General features: G+C 37.8%; 1 long non-coding RNA gene across 1 annotated transcript; it reads right to left on the reverse strand.

The window, feature by feature from the left end:
• Window positions 1-418: 418 nt before the first annotated feature.
• On the reverse strand, window positions 419-1455 carry LOC140582209 (uncharacterized). The gene is made up of 3 exons (XR_011985155.1): window positions 1013-1455; window positions 721-850; window positions 419-557 (listed from the first exon to the last, which is right to left on the reverse strand). It is a non-coding gene; the product is annotated as an uncharacterized lncRNA (long non-coding RNA).
• Between the last annotated feature and the right edge of the window lie 4343 nt (window positions 1456-5798).

Genomic DNA, 5798 nt, shown 5'->3' on the forward strand with positions numbered 1-5798 from the left:
CTTGTCGACAAAATGGGCGCAGGGAAACTTGATGTGGTGAGTATGGTGTCAGTGATATGAAGACAAGGCACTGGAAAAGAGAGTAAAACCAGAAAGTTGCATGTCAGCCAATCAGACACTTGCAGTTGTAAAGTAAAACTACTTCACAGACAAAATAATCTTTCAAATATGTAAACTCACCAGGCCAGACCATCTGATTGTTCCAATGTACCAGGCAGTGTGATGTGTTAACGAAACTTGATGTGGTGGGCACGGGGTCATTGTGATCAACAGCAGGCGCTGGAAAAGATTAAAAGATTAAAAGCATAAATTCACATGTAAGTTAGACAAACACTGACAGAGTAAAACTACAACTACACCAAAGAGGAAGAAACCTCTGAAGAAGGCAAACTCACAAGGTCAGCGCCTGCTCCTCTGACCATGTAGCATTCAGTGTGATGTGTCACACTCCCAATGTACAGCTGTATGACGAAGGATGCAGTATAGCAGAGCTTGGACAGACAGATGTCCCTTAGCTTGATCATCAGGGAAGCACATGGCAGTTGTGCCTTAGTGACCTGAGGTTATACATAGGAGAAGGCAGGTTAAAATCTGCAATATAACAATGTAGTAGGGATTTCTGACAATACTTAGTTACACAATTTATAAGCTCATACACTGCAAACTGGTATGTTTTAACTAACATGCCCATGTTAAGTGAGAAAACTGTCACTCACGCACCTTTGCTTTGCCCACCCAGTCATGGCACATCCACTATGTCTAGATAAACATCTCACACTCACTGCTCAGCTTTCCCACTTAGGTATTAGGTCATCGACATGTATGACTGTTTAGTGTTACTTCATTTTAGCTGTTTGAAGAAACACACAAAACATAAACATTACTCCAAAAATTGCATCATATACATAATACCATTATATACAGTCAGTGTACATATGTCCAACATTTCCTTTTACAGTGTGAAAGTACACTGTACAACACTACACAGACAGACATCAGTATATGGTCTTACCTTAGCCCATAGATGTCTCTGCCTCTTCGCCCTCTCATCATTCTTTTTGATCAAAGCCTTGCTCTGTGAAAATCTGTATCTTTTTAGCATGTTTTGCAGTACAAGACATTAGTTTGGTACTGTGTACATCTGATGGTACTTCTTCATTTCCTTACATTTAATTCATTGTAATGATATATTCTATGTTATATAAACAACTACAAATTTACATTTTCCAAGTGTGTGGTGCTGTGTAAAGAGGTTCAGTGCACTGTACTGGCCCACAACACAACATTTCTATATAGGCAACAATGCATTTCATGAATAGTCAATTATATGACAGGACATCTAAAATTGTTTATGTTTTTGTGGAAAATTCATACCATCAACAAGTTTGGCATACTGCTGTTGTGAGGCAGTTGACAGAGCACATTACCTCCCTTTTCCAAGCCCATGTCGCGTCCTCTGTGCTAATCTTCCCCTAGCCCCCACACCCACCCCCAGTGCCAGGTGCCCCATCCTCCCTTGCTTCTCGCCCAGCCCCAGCCCTAGCCCTAGTTATTATTATTATTATTATTTTTCGCGCCCTAAAACTGAATGCACAGCCTAAACCGTAAGTGCTAGACCAACCAAAATTGGTAATATGATGTCAATTCCTACCCGCTACTCAGATTCTCTGACCCAGGCTTGTCAGCCAGATGGGGGCGCTCTAGCGCCCCCCAACGCGTTTCAATCCATAGCTCCTGTCCTATTAGTCCTATAATTGAAATTATTTTTTCTGCTGATACAGACAGCTTTGCTCTACCAACTTGCTATTTGGACTATGAAGCTCCGCCTACTTAGATTTTTTGCTAATTTGCATAATTTGTGAAACTGACTTCTGCCTTCAAGTCCTACAATATTGGACCAAATCAGACAAATGAGGTGTCAAACCGATCAGTCCACTTAGGTGATCAAAATAGATTCAAGAAAGTCTGACATTTGTCTATTTTATGGCCATTTGCCATGCCAAAATCCCACATAAATTTGGCCTATTTGAGTCTGAATGCTATAACTTCTCCATACCTTAGCCTACCTGAACCAAACTTACAATCCAACCTCCCTGCTCTATTATGTGGTCAACATACAATGCGGCCCACATTTCGTCAATAGGGGGCGCTACAACTAATAACTGCCAATATCTCCTGACTGCCTTAACCAATCTAATTGAAATTTGGCAGATATGTACTATGTACAAGCCTGAGGTCAGAGAAGTAAAATGGCAGTCATTAGTTGTAAAATCCTGGCCACCATTAGCCAATCAAAATCAAGCAGCCATTTGACCAGCTAAACAATGAGCAATCCAAACCAAATTTGGGTTATACATTTGTATTCTGACCCTGAGCCCACCCTGTAAAGGACATGTCAGTCTGCCATATGGGGGCGCTACAGCCCATTTCTGCCTATTTCTCCTGAACTGTTAATTATAAAATTGACAATTGTTGCTTAAGCTATCCACTAGCTCATGACAAATTTAATGGTATAAAGAACTTCATCATATCTCTTGCCATTTTTGCCTATTTTGTAAAAGTCTTAAAACAGTACTTTTTTCTTATCCTCCTAGGATTTTCACCAAACCTACCTAAATCTGGTATCATTTAAATCAGGAGACAGTCCCTATATAAAATTATTAAAAAAATCATAAACTTTCCATGAGGTATGGCCACCAGCCACACCCAAACCATAGTGGTGCCACACCCATTTCAATCAGACAGCTATATCTCAGGCCTGCCTCAACCAATCATCATCAAACTTAAATATATAATGTAGGATATTACTGGAGAAGGGCCCTCCAAATTTGGTGCCGATCAGTCAAACGGGGGCGCTACAGCAATATAACATCACTGTATAAACTGCAAAATCAGCTCAACTTACATTTATCTCATTTTTGATCCAGTGACATATTACTGGTTAAAATCTTTTGCCCTGCAAGTTCTGTGAGTCATGTCAAATCAAGAAATATGCAATGTCCCATGATAGTCATTTGCATTCCCTTGTCATATTTAAAAACTTAATTAATAACATATTACTGTAACTACTGCAATGTCCAGCCTAAGTAGGTCAATCTGGTAGTAGAAAAATCAGGACACTGCCCATATGTATAATTTATAAAGATAACTTCACTTGCCTGTACAGTATAGCCACCAGCCACACTGAACCTACAGCATTTCCATGATCATTTCAATGAAACAGCTAAATCAGAGGCATACTTCATCTGATCATCACCAAATTTGACCCACTAATGTAGCACTGCACCTCAGACAGACCCTGCAAATTTGGTGCCGATCGGTCAAATGGGGGCGTGACAGCCACTGTCCATATATGTGTAAGACCCACCTTAGCAGATTCAGCTGAAATGTCCTTATTCCTCATGAAATCTTCAAATAGTTGTTACCTTTCCCTTCAGCTGAGTCCATATTTTTAATTTCCTTTAATTTTTCACCAATTTGCCTTATACAACATTATCAGACTTCATTTACAAATGAGAAGGTCAGAAAGCATTTAATATCTTTTCTAAAATGGAGCGCTGACTCCACCTGCTGGCCACAACATTTCCATTCCCATTTCATTCAAACAGCTAAATCTCAGGCATGCTTCATCCGATCCTTCCAAAATTTGATTCACTTCTGTATCAGTGGACTACAGACAGACCTTCCAAGTTTGGTGGCGATCAGTCAAATGGGAGCCATACAACCACTGTCCTAGTATGTCTAATAACTACCTTGGCTAATTCAGCTGAAATATCCTTCATAATACTTTCAAGAAATTAACTTTCCCTTCACCTCAGTCCATATTTTTAAGCTCCTTTCATTTTTCTGCTATTTGACTAATAGAAAATTATCAGATTTTATTTATAAGCCAGGCAGTATATATTGCAGATTTTTGGCTTTTTTGTATTAAATTGGCCAGTAGGTGGAGATGGTGCTCTATTTATCTTGCAGTTTTTTGGATTTCTTTTATGGATTAGCCAGCAGGTGTAGTTCGTCCTGTATTTCATTAATGGCATTAAATTATTTCAGGGCGTCTTATGTCTAGAACAATACTTTACAAATGCAGTAAGCCACTGTTGTTTTTTTTAATATGCAAGACAGCATGTGTTCACTGAGGTACTATAAAGTAAGCTTAACTTGTATGATCTAGACTTAAAATATTAGTTATGCAGGTGCCTATTTCTACCGTCTACTTAGACCATCTGACACAAAAAACAAATTCTTTTGGGCTGAGGCACTTCAGCAAATGGTTATATATTGTATCTTATATTGTTGTACTAAGGCTGCTTCTGCTAATGGCAGTAGTCAAACTGCCACACCAGGGACTGCATGCTACCAATTATCAAATGTAGCGCTAACTCCACCTGCTAGCCTCACCATTTCCATACCGAATTCATCAAGTCTGCTAAACCTCATTGATACTTCGTCGAATTCTCACAAAATTTGACTCACTTCTGTAGCACTGGACTATGAATAGACCATCTAACTTTGGTGACATTCGGTAAAACGGGGGCGCTTCTGCCACTGTCAAAATATACTAATAGTTAATGCAGCTGAAATTTCTTTATTTTTCATCAAACCTTCAAAGATTATTGACATTTTCATTTCATTTCACTTTTAGAAATGTATCAAAGTTCAAAGATACTTCAGGCTGTGTACAGTGCAACAATTGCAATTTCTTCCAACAGCTAGTCACCACATGTCCCATCTGTTTCTCATCTACCATATTCCCTTTATCGTACCTTAATCAACATATCAAAGTCAATGTTCAAAATGACAGGTATTATCTTATCATAGAAGCATTTCCTACTTTCTGACTATTTAACTGCATTGGCCATCAGTTACAGTCCGTACTTCATTTCCAATTTAGCCACTGTCTTAATATGTCTAAGACCAACCTTGGTTAATGCAGCTGACATCTCCTTATTGTATATATAAACATTTAAATATTAATCACCTTTCCCTTCATCTAAGTCCATATTTTTAATCTGCTTATACAATCCTGCCATTTGACTTTTAGGAATCTATCAAACTTCAATGTTACTTTAGCCTGTGTACACTGTAGCAATTTCAATATTTCTCTAAAAGCTAGTCACCATATTTCCCTTCTGTCACTCATTTACCATTTTCCTACTTTCTGACTATTTAAATGCATTGGCCATCAGTTACAGTCTGTACTTCATTTCCAATTTAGCCACTGTCATAATATGTCTAAGATCAACCTAGGTTAATGCAGCTGACATCTGTTTATTGTTTATTTAAACATTTAAATATTAATCACCTTTCCCTTCATCTAAGTCCATATTTTTAATCCGCTTATATTTTCCTGGCATTTGACTTTCAGAAATCTATCAAACTTCAATGTTTATTCAAGATGTGTATGCTGCAGCAATTGCAATTGTTTCAAACAGCTACTCACCACATTTCCCTTCTGTTTCCCATCTATCCTTTTCCCTTTATCAAACATTGATGAACATTTCTACAGTAATGTTTAAATGTTAGGTATCACATTTCATTGTTGCATGTCCTATTTTCTGACTATTTCAATGCATTTGCCATCAGTTACAGTCTGTACTTCATTTACAATAATTAGTGAACTTCTAATTTTATGCCATTCACTTCTTTCCTCTTCATTGCTTCTTTCCATTAGCTTTGGACCCGATTGTCACTGCTTGCAGTTATCTTTATTATTATTATTATTATTATTATTATTATTATTATTATTATTATTATTATTATTATTTTTCGCGCCCTAAAACTGCATGTACAGCCTAAAC

This window comes from Paramormyrops kingsleyae, chromosome 24 (genome assembly GCF_048594095.1).
Source record: "Paramormyrops kingsleyae isolate MSU_618 chromosome 24, PKINGS_0.4, whole genome shotgun sequence".
NCBI lineage: Eukaryota > Metazoa > Chordata > Actinopteri > Osteoglossiformes > Mormyridae > Paramormyrops > Paramormyrops kingsleyae.